Here is an 18,073-nt window from a genome sequence, read left to right as displayed (position 1 = left end):
CTATCCGCTGGTTCACTCCCTAAATGCCTGCAATGGCCAAGGCTGGTCTGGGGCTGAACCCCGGGGACCAGGAACACAATCCAGCTGTCGTAGGTGGATAGCAGGAACCCAGTTACTTGAGCTGTCACTACTGCCTCCTGGGGTGTGCATTAGCAGGAAGCTAGAGTTAGAGCTGGAGCCAGGAATTGAAACCAAGGACTCCAGTATGGAATGCCAACGTCTTAACTGGTAGGCTAAATATCCACCTCCGCAGTTTCATCTTCAGTGGGCAAATAAACCCTCTCTGGAGGAATACTGTTAAGAAAAGACTAAAACGAGAAAATTCAAACTAAAACTTCTTAGCAGATGATGAATCTCCCTCCACATACAGACAAAGGCTGCTACAGGGCAGATGATGACCGTGATGCAGCGTCCAGCGTGAATTGCAGATAGAGCAGGGAGTGCAGATGTGAGGACACCAGAGAGCCCGTGAGCGGTGCTGGCCGAAGCACGGGGACACGTGAGGGGGATCAGGCAGAACTCGGGGGAAAAAACAAAAGGGGAAAATCATCTCAGAAACTTGAATTCAAGTGCAAAACAGTGACATATTTTGCAGTGATATGTTGCATCCTTGAAAGTTGCCGAGACAGTAGACTTCAGTGTGTCCAACATGAGAGACTGAGATGTAACAAGCTCCATTTAGCCGTCTTACAAAGTATACATATTTCACAGCAGCATCCTGTAATAAATCTATGCAATATTTATTTGTCAAATAAGAGGGAGAAATACCTAAATTCAGCATGAAAGAAGACGGTACTCAATTGAAAAGATATGAAGAATAAGAGAAAGTAATAAAAATGGACAAAGGCAGAAGAAACCTCATCAGGTTGTATATAGTTGAAGACCATAAAGTTCAACTATACTGAATTGTTCTCATTGTGGTAAAAACCACATGACATAAACTTTAAACTGTCTTAACCATGTTTGCACGTTCTAGGTCAGTAGCTCTCTTTTTCATGTTGCAAAATAAAAACTCCGTTGGACAACTATCCCCCTTTTCTCTCTCCCTCTAGGCCCTGGCAATCACCGTTCCACTTCCTAAGACTTTTTTTTTTATCCCGTAGAGCCATTGGAAAAGTGAGGTCTTGGAGCGTTTGTGTTTTTGTTGACTGGCTTGTTTCACTTATCACAGTGTCTTTAAGGTTCGTCTTTGGGGCTGGTACTGCAGCTTAGCAGGTAAAGCTGCCGCCTGTGTTGCTGGCATCTCATATGGGTGCTGATTTAAGTCTCAGCTGCTCCGCTTCCCATCGAGCTCCTTGCTAATGCACATGGGAAAGCAGCGGAAGACAGCCCAAGTGCTTGGGCCCCTGTACCCACATGGAAGACCTGGCCCAAACCTGGCCATTGCAGCCATTTGTGGAGTGAACCAGCGGATGGAAGATCTCCCTCTGTCTCCCTCTTTCTCTGTAACTCTGAATTTTACATAAAAAGATTCATCTATGTTGCAGTATACTTAGGCAGTTTTTTTTTTTTTTTGACAGATAGAGTTAGACAGTGAGAGAAAGAGAGACAGGTCTTCCTTCCGTTGGTTTTCACCCCCCAAATGGCCGCCACAGCTGGAGCTACGCTGATCCGAAGCCAGGAGCCAAGTGCTTCCTCCTGGTCTCCCACGCGGGTGCAGGAACCCAAGCACTTGGGTCATCCTCCACTGCCCTCCTGGGCCACAGCAGAGAGCTGGACTGGAAGAGGAGCAACCAGGACTAGAATCTGGCGCCCACATGGGATGCTGCCACCTTAGGCAGAGAATTAACCAAGTGAGCACCTGCCCCCTAGTCAGTCTTTTAAAAGCTGAATCATACTTTATCATATACATGTACCAGAATATCTTTTTTATTATTTTTTAAAAAGATTTATTTATATTTTTGAAAGAGTTACACAGTGGAGAGGCAGAGAAAGAGAGAGAGAGAGAGGTCTTCCACCCGATGGCTGCAATGGCCAGAGCTGCGCCAATCCGAAGCCAGGAGCAGAGCCAGGAGCCAGGAGGAGCTGCTTCTGGGTCTCCCACACGGGCACAGGGGCCTAAGGACTTGGTCCATCTTCTACTGCTTTCCCAGGCTATAGCAGAGAGCTGGATCAGAAGTGGAGCCGCCAGGTCTCGAACCAGCGCCCAAATGGGATGCTGGCGCTTCAGGCCAGGGCATTAATCTGCTGGCCACAGTGCCGGCCCCCAGAATATCTTTTTAAATTTTTTATTTTTAACAACTTTATTGAAGTGTAGTATACAAAAAAGTGCACTTATTTAGCATATGCAATTTGGGGACTTTGGACACGTGCATGCACCTGTGACACCATCAAGACAGAAAATCCATCACCTCCAGATGTTTCCTTGTAGCCTTTTGTGTGTTTTCTTGTTTCTGCCTTCTTCCATCTTATGTATCTCACAGTGTGGTTCACTCTAGGCACGCTGCTTTCTAGAACTTTGTCTCGTACAACTGAGACTTTATAGCCATTGAATAATTCCCCACTTGTGCCAGCTGCTGGCAGTCACTATTTTACTCTGCTTCTGTGAGTTTGACTATTTAGATTCCACGTAAGTGGAGTCACGCAGAGTTAGTCCTTCTGTCACTGGCTTATTTCACATAGGTGGCATAATGTCTTTCAGGTTCATCCATATTGTCACAGTCTTGTTTAAGACTGAATGATACTCCACTGTGTATCATTGCCACGTTTTCTTTATTCATTCATCCCTGGGTGAACACAGGTTGTTTCCACAGCTCAGCTGTTGTGGGTAACGGTATTGTGGGAATGTGGGAGTGCAGATCCTCAGATGCTGATTTCATTGTTTATCCAGAAATGGGATTGCTTGGGTCATATGTTCTGTTTTTTTTTTTTTTTTTTTTTGGAACCTCCTTACTGTTTTCCATAATGGCTGGAGCAGTATACATCTCCACAATGGAGAACAAGGGTTTCCTTTTCTCCACAACTTCATCAATACCTGTTTTTTTCTGTTCTCTCTGGGTTTGGGGAGCTGTCCTAATAAGTGGGTGTTATCTGACTGTAGTTTGATGTGCATTTCCCAGTGATTGGTGATGGGATATTCAGCATCTTTTTTACATGCTGTTGGCCATTTGTATTTGTATGTCTTTGGATAAATGTCTGTTCAAGCCCTTTGCCTGTTTTTGTTTTTGTTTTTGTTTTTTTTTTTTTTTTTTGACAGGCAGTTAGAGAGAGAGAGAGAAAGGTCTTCCTTATCCATTGGTTCACCCCCCAAATGGTTGCTATGGCCGGCGCGTTGCACCAATCTGAAGCCAGAAGCCAGGTGCTTCCTCCTGGTCTCCCATGCGGGTGCAGGGCCCAAGCACTTGGGCCATCCTCCACTGCCCTCCTGGGCCACAGCAGAGAGCTGGACTGGAAGAGGAGCAACCGGGACAGAATCCAGCGCCCCAGCCGGGATTAGAACTTGGGGTATTGGCGACGCAGGAGGAGGATTAGTCTAGTGAGCCGCGGCGCCAGCCTTTTGCCTGGTTTTTAATCTGGTTATTTGATTTTTTTTCTTTTGGTTGTTAATGTGTAGTTCTTCATACATTTTAGATATTAACCCCATATCACTGATACAATTTGCAGATACATTCTCCCATCCTTTAAGTTGCCTTTTCGTTCTGTTACTGCTTCCTTTGTTGTACAGAAGTTGTTAAGTTTGATGGAGTCCTATCAAACTCAAATGTTCTTTCTTCTTCTCTTTGTTGTTTCTGCTCTTGTTTCCTGTGTTTTCATACCAGATTCCAGAAATTACCATACCCAATGTTACGAAGCTTTTTCCTTACATTTTCTTTCTAGGAGTTTAGTTTCACATCTTACATAGGTGTTCATCAATTGTGTTGAACTTTGTATCAAAGAGAAAAAACAGTGCAGCAAAATATTTAAAATGATAATTCAGTAAAACTTTTCTCCCCCCAAAAGAAAATACACTGAATATAAATACCATAAAGACGCACTGTGTGTCTGGGATATTGAGTGGAGTTGTCAACTCTAAGAAAGATCTAGATAAACTGTTATATGTTAAAGATGAAGAAAAATACTCTGGGTCTCTACACGAAAAGAACAGTGTACACAAGTCAGGAAGAATGAAATTTAACAGTGCTGTCTAATACTAGAAAGTTACTACACTGAATAAATAAAAAGTAAAAATGGTAAAATAAAGTTGTTCTTCGGAAAAAAACAAAACTCAAAGCTAGAAGACCTAAATGCGAATGGAGAAAGCACAAAATCAGAAGGAAATAAGCGAAGTAATGAAGCACAACCACTTTGCAAATATGGCAGAAAATCTGCTTGAAGCGTTCGGCTGTCTAGGATAAGTGTGATTCATCCAGACTGACCCTAATAGAGGTATATGAAGTCTCAACAGACTTATTTCCTTAGATTGTCACCAAGTTGCTGCCTCTCTTACTCCAAGCCCCATGCCCAAGTACAGTAGTTTCACAGAATTCTGTTAGCTTTAGGGACTAGATGCTTCTAATGTTCCTTAAATCTTATTATAGCACAGGAAACAAATCATCTCAACTACATTGATGTATTGTGTATAACATTGCTATCAAAATCTATTGATTATACACATGAACTGTAGACCAACCTCACAACACTATCAATGAAGAAAAAAACATGATTAAATTGTTTGCAAACTAACAACACATGAAAGAATACATCAGGGCTGGCGTTGTGGTGCAAAGGGGTTAAAGCCCTGGCGTGCAGTGCCAATGCCCATATGGATTCTAGTCCCGGCTGCTCCACTTCCGATCCAGCTCTCTGCTGTGGCCTGGGAAAGCAGTAGAAGATGGTCTAAGTCCTTAGGCTTCTGCACCCGCGTGGGAGACTCAGAAGAAACTCCTAGCTCCTAGCTTTGGATCAGCTCAGCTCTGGCTGTTGCAGGCATTTGGGGAGTGCACCAGTGGATAGAACACCTCTCTCTGGCTCTACATCTCTGTCTTCCGAATAAATAAAATAAATCTTAAAAAAAAAAAAAAGTGATACATCATGACCAAGTGGATTTTATTCCAGGAATGAAGTGTATCTGTCACTCACCAAAATCTGAGACTAGCCAGGGTGACTGCTGAGGGGGGAGGAATACACTGCCCCATAATCCCCGTCTCACTACCTTGCCAGTCAACACAGGGCAGGCAAGGAGACTTGGAGGGTTGAGTCCTGGGTCTGGAGGTTTCCATCCTCACGTGACACACACCACACCTCCTCCAGTTCATTGGCCAGAGCAAACATTTAGCCTTGTTTAATTTCTTCATATTCCACTTACCTTCCAGTGTTTTACTGCCTGGTGGTTGGTCTAAGGATAACAACACACATCCTTAACTTAGCCCAGTCTGGGCTGAAGTCCTTCTGTAACACTTCACACATGATTCTACAATGCTGCCAAGTACAGCTCCATTTCCCCCCATTGGTCCTGTGCGCTGTTGTTGGCAGGCGTTTCACTATTATGTATAAAGTCCATCCTACATTAATACTGCCTCGTCATTGGCTAAGGCAGTCTGAAGGACGGTCATTCACATTTCCTGTTGTGCAGGAGGCTGGCTGGGAGAGAGGACGTTTCCTTGGCTGCTCTCTCACCTGACTAGTTCTCAGGAATGCTTACTGAGTGGAGGGGGTTTACCTTCTGGCCAGCGCCTAGCACAGACTGGGGAGATACAGTGGGGTCTCCTGGCTGCCATTCCTCAGCCCACACAGCCTTCTGTTTGCAAGAAGTGGGACTTGAACCCAGCCTCCTGGCGCTGTGTGGCCTGAGTCAGCTTTGATGAACACCTGGCTGGGCGTGGGCTCTTCTTACTCTGCCTGCCATTTCTCAGCTTGCACCGCCACCTTGGTTTCCTGGGCTTGAGGTTGATGAGCATTCCCCAGCTTGGACAAGCTTCTGGAAGCTTCAGCTTTATTCATGGGGGGGGGGGGGCAGGTGGAGGCAGGGCTTTGCCCCCCAGGCTTGGTACTCTCAGTGATGGTTTGGAATGTGTTTCACTATAAGGCCTTATTTACAGTTGGACCAGCAATATCCCTGCCCTGGCTGTTAGTAACAGAGAAGGCTATCCCGAGAATGCCCGCTAAGGCCTTCAAGGTCGTCAGTGACCCTGCCCGCCTTTGCCTCAGGTGTCCCCAATCCAGCAGTGTGCACGTGTGAGAACCTCACACCAGTGACCACTCCCTGCCCTCTCTCCCTTGACAGCTTTCCCCACGTGCTGGGCCTGCCAGCAGGGACGCTCTTAGATACCTCTGAACCACACCTGATTCGTCCCAGCACCCCTCAGTGTGGCCCAGGCCCTGGGCTGTGGGGACCCTGCGCCTGGCAGCCTACTGGGGAGCACCCCAGTGACACGAGGCGAAGCCTCCAAAGGCATTTCTGGATTCAAGGCTGAGCTTTGAAAAGAGCCACATGAGGAGGCTGGTTGGGAGATAGGAGAAAAGCAGACCTGGAGCAAGAGCCTTGGCCCTGGCTCTGTGAGCTGCAGAAGCTGTGTCCTAAACTCCCATGGGCCCTGCCACAGTCTCCGCTCTCTGCCTGCTGTCTAAGGAATTTCCGGGCGAGGCCTGGGGAATGCAGCTCCTCCTGCCTGACAGCTCCCGGTGCGGAGGACTCAGGAAGAAAACGGAGGCGCAGACACTTTCTGGATCAGCCCCTTGCTGAAGAAGCCCGCCCTAGGGGGCCCGGGTGGGGACGCCCAGAAGGTGGCCTTCCCCCAGTCCCACACAGGCACAGGCACTGGTGTGAGCACCTGGGCCTCTCTCACCCCGTTCTGCTTTTTGGTCAAAATGGTTTGCTTTCTGGTTTCAGAGAAATACAACTGGGTCCTGTTCCAAGAAAATGCTGGGAACAAGCATTTGGCCTAGCAGGTTAAGAAGTTTGGAGGGGCCGGTGTTGTGAGACAGCAAGTAAAGCTCATCTGCGATGCCAGCATCCTGTATGGGTGCCAGTTCAAGACCTGGCTGCTCCACTTCCTATCCAGCTCTCTGTTAATATGCCTGGGAAAGCAGCAGAAGATGGCTCAAGTGCTTGGGCCCCTGCCACTCACATGGGAGACTCGGAAGAAGCTCCTGGCTTCAGCCTGGCCCAGCCCTGGCTGTTAAGGCCACTTGAGAGTGATCCAGTAGATGGAAGATCTCTCTCTCTCTCTCTCTGCCTTTCAAATACATAAAAAAATCTTAAAGAAAAAAAATAGAGGATACTTGGAACACCTGGATTCCCATCAGCCCTGTCCCTGATTCTAGCTTCCTGCTGCTAATGCACACCCTTAGGAGGCAGCAGGTGATGGCTCAAGTACTTGGGTCCTGGCCATCCACGTGGGAGACCAAGAAGGAATTCCAGGCTCCTGGCTTTGGCCTGGCCTAGCGCAGCTGTTGTGGGCATCTGAAGAGTCAGCCAGCTGATGAGATGTCTCCATCTGTCTCTGTCTCTGCCTAATAAAATAAGGAAGTAAATAAATTTAAATGCAGCTTTTAGATTGGTAGTCTTGCTTATTGCCCTGGTAATAAACTCCCTGTTGACACCTGGACTTTTTTTTTTTTTTTTGACAGGCAGAGTGGATAGTGAGAGAGAGAGACAGAAAGGTCTTCCTTTTGCCGTTGGTTCACCCTCCAATGGCCGCCACGGCTGGTGTGCTGCAGCTGGCGCACCGCGCTGATCTGAAGGCAGGAGCCAGGTGCTTCTCCTGGTCTCCCATGTGGTGTAGGGCCCAAGCACTTGGGCCATCCTCCACTGCACTCCTGGGCCACAGCAGAGAGCTGGCCTGGAAGAGGGGCAACCGGGAAAGAATCTGGCACCCCGACCGGGACTAGAACCCGGTGTGCTGACACCTGGACTTTTAACAATGAAAGTGCTCACTGTCTGAATTGGCCACGAGTTTTTCAGGTTCCTTGGTTCTTTTCCTGTGACTATGATTTACTTAACAAGAGTTGGAAAGCCCTTGTCTCATTTTTAATTAACAATTCATGGCTTTTATATTTGACTTAGGAATCGTGTGCCTATTATACACTGTTATAAAACAAACCAATTGCAATCAAAATGAGAGCACACACCTTAAATTCAAAAGCGAAGTCAGAGTGAAGCTAATTACATATCAGATTGGTGGCTTCCTTACACAGACAGGGCTTATTTTAAGTGGCTTTAAGTAGGTGACTTTATTTTAAGTCACTTTTTTCTCAGTCGTTGAGGAAAAAAACCATAGTAGTTGAATATGCATCTTTAGTGAAATACATTCTAAGAACCAAAAGGAATTGCAAAGGAATCTTGCTGTTTTTAGTCACTGAGTTGTTAGTAATAGCATTGGTATAGTTACCCTGAAGATATATATATATATATAGTCAAATAATTATATTAATGTTAGGAACCAAGATTTTTAGCACAAGATATAAAATATAAAATGAATAAATAAAAATTCTATAATTCTAAATTTGAATTGCAAATGTAAGTGTGAACACATGATATAGTTTCTCTTTAAAAATATTAATTTCTAGGGCCAGTGTTGTTGTGTAGCAGGTCAAGCCACTGCTTGCAACACTGGCATCCCATGTTGGACTGCCAGTTGGAGTCCTGGATACTCTGTTTTTTTTTTTTTTTTTTTTTTTTTATTTATTTATTTATCTGAAAGAGAGAGTTACGCAGAGAGAAGGAGAGGCAGAGAGAGAAAGAGAGGTCTTCCATCCGCTGGTTCACTCCCCAGATGGCCGCAATGGTTGGAGCTGCGCTGATCTGAAGCCAGGAGCCAGAAGCTTCTTCCAGGTCTCCCACACAGGTGCAGGAGCCCAAGGACTAGGGCCATCTTGTACTGCTTTCCCAGGCCATAGCAGAGAGCTGGATCAGAAGTGGAGCAGCCGGGACTCGATCTGACACCCATATGGGATGCAGGCAGCAGCTTTACCCACTGTGCTGCAGAGCCAGCCTCTGCTCTGCTTCTTATCCAGTGCATTCCTAGTGTGCCTGGGAAGGCAGAAGATGACCCAAGTGCTTGGGTCCCTGTCTGCTGGAGCTCCTGGCTCTTGGGTCAGCCTGGCTTGGACCTGCTGTTGTGGCCATTTGAGGAGTGAACCAGTGCATGTAAGATATTTTTCTCTCTCTCTCTTTCTCTTTCTCCCTCTCTCTCTCTCTCTCTCTCTCATCTCTCCTTCTCTCCCTGTCACTCTGCCTTTCAAATAAATAGTAGAGAAGTCTTTTAAAAATTCATTTCTTAGCTGAAATGGAGTCTAGAAATAATGAACAGCACATGACAAGGAACAGCCCTAATGCTCACATTGTGGCTTCTTAATACCTTTTCCCACCAGAAGGAACCCATGATCCTAGGAGAAATGGCTGTTTATATTCAGTTCCAGAGCAGGAAAGATGTAAATTGAACCTGGAATATTTTGTCGCATTAGAAACGAGGAAAATTATAACAGATTCTTGGGATTATATCAAAAGAATTCACAAACCAACTTGAAGGGGCTCCCACTGACTCAGGAATGAGAAAACTTGAGTATCAGAAAGAAAAATAAAGAAGGGTTGAAACCTATTTTAAAATCCATGAATTCATCATTGGTTCCTTTTGGAGAATACTAGGGAACCAGCTCAGAAATCTGAAACTAATAAAGAGGAAAAATCAGGTATCAATCTTGCCTTCCTGTGCACTCTGTACCCCATGGTGACCACATGGATGCTGAGGGAACGGATTGGCTACCCCCCAGGGCATGCATCAGCAGGAAGCTGGAGCCCGGAGGGGAGCTGAGACTCTCACCCAGGCACCCCAGCATGGGATGCACGTGTCCCAAGGGGCATCTTAGCTACTCTGCCCAACACCCACCTGAACACTGCTGCTAAGATCCATCCAAGTGGTGTGTAGCTGTGGTTCACTCACTTTCCTTGCTGTGTAGTATTTTTCTGTGTACATGTGCCATTGTTTATCTACTCAGTTGGAATTTACTGCAGGTTTGCAGTAGGGCTCCTGCTGAATATTTTAGATGACTCGCCCGTTGTCCCAACATTATTGAATAGTCCATCTTCTCCCCACTGATTTAAATGCCACTTTCACTATTTATTACATGACCTTAAATCTTTTGATCTGTTTCCAGACTACCTTGTGTTCCATCCATCTCTTAGTCTATTCCTGAATGCACAATGAGCTGTTTGTTGCAGTCACCATGTTACACACTTTAAGGTCTGGGGGAGTTTGTCTCCTCCGATTTCTTCTTTCCAGAACTTTCCTTGATTTTCCTGCATGATCTTCATGACCATTGTTGCAGGTTCCAAAAATAATTCTGTTGGCACATTTATTTGTATCCCATTAAAGTCACAGATTGAAATAGGGGAGATGTTGTAGCACAGTGCATTAAGCTCCCCCTTGGGATGCCTGCACCCCATATTGGAGTACTTGGTTTAAGTCCCAGATACTCTGCTCTCAGTCCAACTTCCTGCTAGTGTACCTGAGAAGCAGTGGGTGATGGCCCATGTAATTGGGTTCCTGCTGCCCACAAGGGAGACCTGTATTGTGTTTCTCCTTCCCAGCTTTGGCCTCTGCCCAGCCCTAGCCTTGGCCTGCAACTGGGGAGTGAACTCGTGAATGAGAACTCTCTCTTTCTCTCTCTGTCTCCCTCCCTCCCAGACTTTGGACCCTCAGAGTTCATGAGTGTAGTGAGATGTTGCTTTACCCAACTGAATTTCAGGGTCATCTAGCACACAACAGCAGTAACTCCCAGCAGGGGTTGGGATTGTCCAGTCCCTGGGCCTTATAAGACTCAGCAAACCATTTGGTCTGGCCCTGCCAAGACAACCACAGGTGGAACTCGAAATTCAGTAAATCTGTAGCTGGCTAATTTTAAGTTGGTAATTGTATTCAACTTTGACAGAGCTGATACTGCCACCTGGTGGCCAGCAGAAATAATGCAAGACCCGCTGCTTCCTCTCTTTTTTAAAAAAAATTTATTTGAGAGGGAAATAGATAGATAGAGAGAGGTCTCCCATCCACTGATTCAATCCCCAAATGTCTGCAATGTCTGGAGCTGCACCGATATGAATCCAGGAGTCAGGAATTTCTTCTGGGTCTCCCATGTGGGTGCAGAGGCCTAAACACTTGGGCCATCTGCTGCTGTTTTCCCAGGCCATTAGCAGGGATCTGGATTGGAAGTGGAGCAGCCAGGACTTGGGACTTGAACTGGTGCCTATATGGGATGTTGGTGCCAGAGGCGGAGACTTAACCTACTGTGCCACAGCACCAGCCCCCCTGCTGCTTCTTCCTGAGAGCGAATTTACCTGCATTCATTTATTTGTTCATTTAATCATTCCACTGACATTCCAGTCCCTGGTGGTGGCTGGTAGTGTGGTTGGAAGAAGCGTACGCTAGCAGTACCAGTTTTTGTATACTTTCATCTTTGGTCTTGTGATTCCATTTACAAGTCTAAAATATCTATGTTCTTTCAAAACCCCAAATTCTCAGAAAATGGGAAGTTGTTTCATCTGGTCACACAGGCTCACTCAGTAGCTAAGCTTGATCTAAGCCGACGTAAAGCTATAGCTTTATGTTAACATTTCACAGCGGGAATATTAATGTTGGAGTATGGGGCATGGCTATAGACCCCTCAAGGGATGTCATTCAAGATCCAGTGCTCAAAGAATAGACCCCAGAGCAGCAGAGTCAGCTTCTCCCGGGAATTCTCGGGCCCCACCCAGACCCCTGAGTCTACGGGGCCTGGCCATCTGTGTTTCCCCAAGTCCTGCCGATTGATGGTCTCTGCTGTTTAGAACCGTGTCATATTAACCCTGGGTTCACGAGTCCATTCCACTACTGTGCGATCTTCAGAATGTTGCCCGCCTTCCGTCATTACAAATGAAGCCACAGTGGATATCCTTAGTTTGTGACTTCTACGTGGGTGAGATTTTTCTGGAAGCAGGTGCTCCTAACCGTGGAGCTGGGTCACAGGCCTTGTGTATCCAGCTTTCCTGAGCAAGGCCACATTTCTCTGCGAAGTGCTTGTCCCAGGGTTTGGTTCATCTCCTCCCGGGAGTTCTAGATCCACTGTCCCGGGCTGCCCCAGTACTGTAGACCATTTTTTGCCTCTCTGATGACTGTGAGCTTTTATTTCCTGGTTGTTTGATCAATGTTTCCCTGATAAAGCATCTGTTTAACCAAACTTTTGTTTGGGGATAAACATTTCACCTTCTTCCAGCTTTGCCAATATATCTTCCAATTTTAGATTTTTTTCTTTTCTTTTTTTAATAAAAAGATTTATTTATTTATTTGAAGAGCAGAGTTACAGAGAGAAAAGGAGAGACTGAAAGAGAGAGAGAGAGAGAGTGAGAGAGAGAGAGAATTTTCCATCTGCTGGTTCATTCTTCATCAACAGCTGGGGCTGGGCCAGGCTGAAGCCAGGAATCAGAAATGCCATCTGAGTCTCCCACATGGGTACAGGGGCCCAAGCACTTGGGCCATATTTCGCGGCTTTCACAGGCCATTAGCAGGGAGCTGGATTGGAAGTGAAGCAGCCAGGATGCAGGCAGCAGGTGGCAGCTTTACCCACTGTGGCACAGCACTGGCCCCAGCCCAGATTTCTGGAACACTGGAAAGCCTTGCCTCTCGTGTTGCAGGTGGTAACACATGAGCCACACTTTGACTTCTAGGCCGCCACACAGGCTGTGGATGCTCCAGACTTGATTTTGCCATTTGAAGTGGAGGACTGACTTTTCTTTTCAAGAGATGGTATTTGTCCTCCACCAGAGACAAGGAGTGACAACTGCAGAGGGGCCAGGGGCAGCAGGAGCTAAACAAAAGTAGAGGGAAGAAAGCCCAGGCCTCAGTTTATAATTCCCAACCTGTCACCTTTCTGCACTCCAACTGTGGTTCACTGATGCCCTGGTGCATGCTGGGACCGTAATGTGAAAGGGGTGGAGAACTTCTGGCCCAGGGGGCATGTAAAGCCTTCAAAATCATTCATTCTGGCCTGGCCAAAGATCCACAGCAGACTAATTTTTAGATTCATAATTTTGTATGGCTTGGGGATGACCTTGGCCCTTGGCAGAGACAGCTTTGCCACCTGTGCTGGTCTAGACCCTTCTAACAACCCCATGCAGCGGGATCACTGCATTCGCTCCACACATCCCTGACACTCCCCTCCTGTGTGCCAGGCTTTGTCAGACCTGGTCCCCGCCATGCGGTGCCGGCTGTGCGAGTGTCCTGCGGCAGTGGGCATGAAATGCCGCTGACCGGGGACTGAAACGACAGGCGCTAGTGATTCTGCAGCCTGCAAATGCACAATGAAGGTGTCGTCAGCTGCTTTCCTCTGCTGCCTCTCTCCCTGACTGCGTGATGGCTGTGTCCTTGCAATGGCTTCCAGGGTCCTTTCTCTGTCTCTCCCACTCTTGTTCTTGCAGGTGCTGGTCCTGTTGGATCAGAACTCATCCACCCAGACTCATCTTCTTGGAGTCGCCTTTTTAAAGATGCTGTCTTCAAACACAGTCGCATTCCTAGGGAATAGGGCTTAGGATTTCGACATCTTCATTTAGGGCAGGGAGTGGACAAAATCCTGCCCATAGCACTGTCCGGGAGGGGCGGCAGACCTTGATTTCATGGTCACAATTGTGTGTGACACAATTCTGTGGGTTCTGAGGGGGATCTTGGAAGCCTCAGAGGAAGTAACATTTGAACTGGGAACTGAAAGAAGGGTGGGGACAAGGCAGAGAAAGAGGGAACAGGCCAAGGGAACAGGACACAGCCCAGCACTGATAATGCCCACTGGGGTGTCTAAAGCCCTCAGGGTGGGGGCGGCACAGGCTGCTGGGTGGTGGGGAGGTGTGGCATCCTTGGATGATTCTGGCGAGGATGGTTCCTTCATCAAAGCGCGCCTTAAAAACCACAGGGTTGGGCCACATCCCAGCTCCACTGAGTAAGATTCTCCAAGTGAAAGGCCCAGGAACCTGCTTTTCCTCCCCCTCTTTTTATTTATTTATTTATTTTTTTGGTTGTTGTGGGATGTATTTATTTGAAAGACTTACACAGAGAGAAGGGGAGAGAGAGAGCGTGCTCTTCCATCTGCTGGTTCACTCCCCAGCTGGCCGTTAATAGCCAGGGCTGGTGGGCAGGGCCAAACCCAGGAGTCAGGGGCTTCTTCCAGGTCTCCCACGTGGGTAGCAGAAGCCTAAGTACTTGCCATCCTTTGCTGCTTTCCCAGGCCATTCGCAGGGAGCTGGATCAGAAGTGGAACAGCCGGGACACAAACCTGCACCCGTATGGGATGCTGGCATCGCTGGTGGTGGCTATACCCGCTATGCCACAACGAAGGCTCCCTCTTTTTCTTTTTGAAAACTATCAAATCCCCATAGAAATGGAAAGAAAATTGCAAGAAACACTCGAATCCCCTTCCTCTGGATTCACCAGTTGTTAGCATTCTGCTCATTTTCGCTTCCTCTCTGTCCCTCACCCTGTCCACAGCCTGCATCTTGCCCCCATCACCACAACACCATTAGCAGAGCTAAGGATGTGACCGTCAGTGCAGGAACGCCATCCATCGTACAGATATTTAAATTCCCAGTGCTCCACACAGTTTCTTACTTTTTCAGCCCAGGATCCAGGCCAGGAGCATAGACCACAAGCATTTTTTGTGGCTCCCCTTTTGTCTCTTTTTTATCTAGAATAACTCTCCACCTTGGCAAAGCTAAATGATACTAACTTTTAAAAGGAGAGCCCAGACTTGTAAAATGCCCCACATTCTAGATGTGTCTAAATTTTCCTCGTGATTAAAATCAGGTTAAGTATTTTTGGCAAGACGGTGACATAGGACATCTCATTGCATCACATCGGGGGTGCACAATGTCAGGTCGCCCCACTCTGGGTGATGCTGAGACTGAGCACTTGGCTGAGGTGGAGAATGGTGCACCTGTGTCTTGTCAGGGTACAGGCCACCTTTTTAATGAGCGCATGCTCTGTGATGGGCGTGTTGACCGAATATTGTTATCCACGAACGAACTCTTCCTTCCATGGGCGTATCATTCGTCGATAACCCTTGCTCCCTCACCCTTCTGCTACACTGATGGTTGCAAATGGAATTTTTTTTTCTTTTTTTTTTTTTTTTACAGGCAGAGGCAGAGTGGACAGTGAGAGAGAGAGACAGAGAGAAAGGTCTTCCTTTTGCAGTTGGTTCACCCTTTAATGGCCGCCGTGGCTGGTGCGCACCGCGCTGATCCGATGGCAGGAGCCAGGAGCCAGGTGCTTCTCCTGGTCTCCCATGTGGGTGCAGGGCCCAAGCACTTGGGCCATCCTCCACTGCACTCCCTGGCCACAGCAGAGGGCTGGCCTGGAAGGGGGGCAACTGGGACAGAATCCAGCGCCCTGACCGGGACTAGAACCCGGGGTGCCGGCGCCGCTAGGCGGAGGATTAGCCTAGTGAGCCGCGGCGCCGGCCGGAATTTGTATTTTAATAAGTGTCCCTTGTGGCCGGCGCCGCGGCTCACTAGGCTAATCCTCCGCCTAGCGGCGCCGGCACCCCGGGTTCTAGTCCCGGTCGGGGCGCCGGATTCTGTCCCTGTTGCCCCCCTTCCAGGCCAGCCCTCTGCTGTGGCCAGGGAGTGCAGTGGAGGATGGCCCAGGTGCTTGGGCCCTGCACCCCATGGGAGACCAGGAGAAGCACCTGGCTCCTGGCTCCTGCCATCGGATCAGCGCGGTGCGCACCAGCCACGGCGGCCATTAAAGGGTGAACCAACTGCAAAAGGAAGACCTTTCTCTCTGTCTCTCTCTCTCACTGTCCACTCTGCCTGTCAAAAAAAAAAAAAAAAAAGTGTCCCTTGTGAGTGTTCTCAGGAAATTTGGGAAACTCCATTTAAATCAAAGTAAGGGATACGAAGAGCATTGCTGTCATGACAGCTGCGGGCATGGGTTAGCATACATATTCCTAGGCTCCCTCCTAACCACAGAGAGAGAAAGGGGTGCGAGGACGTGCCTGGGAAGCAGCATTTCTGATACTCACCCTTCCCCCATTTTCTCCAAATGGTTCTGTGCTCAATGAAGTTTGAGAAGCAGGGATTGAGGCAGCGGTCTGAACTCGGGCTGAGTGAAGTGAAGTTGCATTTTCAACATACCCGAGGAGATGTTTTGATGTGTGAATCTCTCAGAGCCAACATTGTGACACAGCACGTTACGCCTCTGCCAAAGACGCTGGCATCCCATGTAGGCACCTGTTAGAGTCCTGGCTGCTCCACTTCAGATCCAGCTCCCTGCTGGTGCACCTGGGAAAGCAGCGGAATTCCAGACTCCTGGCTTCAGCCTGGCCCCAGCCCTGGCTGTTGCAGCCATTTGGGGTGTGAACAGACAGATGAAAGATCAACGTCTCTATCTGTCCCTCTCTCTGTAATTCTGCCTTTCAAATAAATAAATAATTTTTTTTTAGAGTAGAAGGTACCGATCGGAACCTTCTGGAGTAGAGTGCAGGCGGCAGATCATTCTAGAGCTCCCTTAGGGGCTCCAGGGTCCCGCTGAGATGGAGACCTGCATGCAGGAGGCTTCACAAACTGAGTATAAAAATGAAAACCAGGCCAGCCCTGCCTCACCCCTGCCTCACCCCTGCCCCAGTTACCTTTATCCTAACTTGCCAGCCCCAAATATCTGGTGCTCCCACCATACACTTACGGGTTTTCCCCAGTGTGTAAATGGCTTTTGGGGGAGCTTACAAAAGAGGTAGCAAGCAAGGTTACTTCCTTCAAAAGTGCTGGGACGTGGGAAAAAAGAGCACACATACAAACACACACAAGTATTGTACAATCGGAGTTTTTACAGACTGGGAAACAGACACTCTGCAAGAGGAAGTGACCACCCAGCAGGTTCATGGCAGGGCCAAGACTCCTATCCGCCATGCCTTTCTCCTCTGGGCTCCCTTTATGCACGCCCACGTTGCAGCCTCGGCACTTCCTGCCTGGCCCACAGCCAACATCATCTCCAGCAGCATCAGCATTGAGACAAGAGCCACCTAGCAAGGCTTACACTGGGCCAGGCACCACACTGAGTGTTGAATGAATGAATGAATGAATGCATGCATGCATGCAGGCAGCCCCACACCTGCTCACTAGCTGACAGTAGGATCCACTGGATCCAAAAGCCTCTAGAATAAATCCCTTTTGTGGCTGGAATTAGCTCATTTTTCATAGTCAGCCATTTGTTTCTAGGATGTGCCTGTAATTCACCTGAATTCTAGTTTCTCTGTAATTTGCATGTATTCATGGGCTGATTAATTGACCTAAAATTACATAGACATCTAATTTAGTATTTATAAATGTCAGTGTTTTATGTTTTACGTGTTGTCTTCAGGTCCTCAAACATTCCCCATAGCCTCTCAGAATACTCATTGACCTTGGGCTGTATCTTAATATCTTATCATAGGTGGTACCACAGATGGGAGGGGCTTTCCTGCCTGGGGACAGAAAAGATAGGTTTGGTGACACAGCCAGTGTTTTTTTTTTTTTTTTTCCTCCAAGGGTCAGAGTAAAATTTATTTTTGTAAAAACTTTGTAGAAACATAATTAGCATACCATACAATTTACCCCATTTAAATTTATGCTATTCAGTGTTTTTTTTTTTTTTTTACATTTTGATAGTGGTGCGATTCATCACCACAATTTTACAACATTTCTCTCACCCCAAAAACAGTGCCCCCCGTTTGCCCGCAACAACGCTCTCCCAGCTCTAGACGACTTCTGATCTGCCCTCTGTCTCCGTGGTTTTGCCTGTTCTGGACACTGCACACAAATGGAATCATACAGTGTGTGACCTTGGAACTTGCTTCTTACTCTGTGTTTTCAAAGTTCACCCCCCCCAACTGTAGCATGTATCAGTACTTCACTCCTTTATAATAATATATATATTATATAATATAATAATGTTGTGTTGGATAGATACCCCACATTTTACTTATCCTTCCTCGTTTGATGGACATTTGTGTTGTTTCTACTCTTCTACTATAGTGAATGGCTCCACTGTGAACTTTTGTGAGCAAGTGTTCCTGTAGACATGTGTTTTTGTTTCTCTTGAGTATATACGTGGAGTAGAGTTGCTGGATCACCTGTAACTCTATGTTTGGTATTTTGAGGAAATGT

Source organism: Oryctolagus cuniculus, chromosome 11, assembly GCF_964237555.1.
Source record: "Oryctolagus cuniculus chromosome 11, mOryCun1.1, whole genome shotgun sequence".
Taxonomy (NCBI): domain Eukaryota; kingdom Metazoa; phylum Chordata; class Mammalia; order Lagomorpha; family Leporidae; genus Oryctolagus; species Oryctolagus cuniculus.
This window is presented reverse-complemented; position numbering follows the sequence as displayed.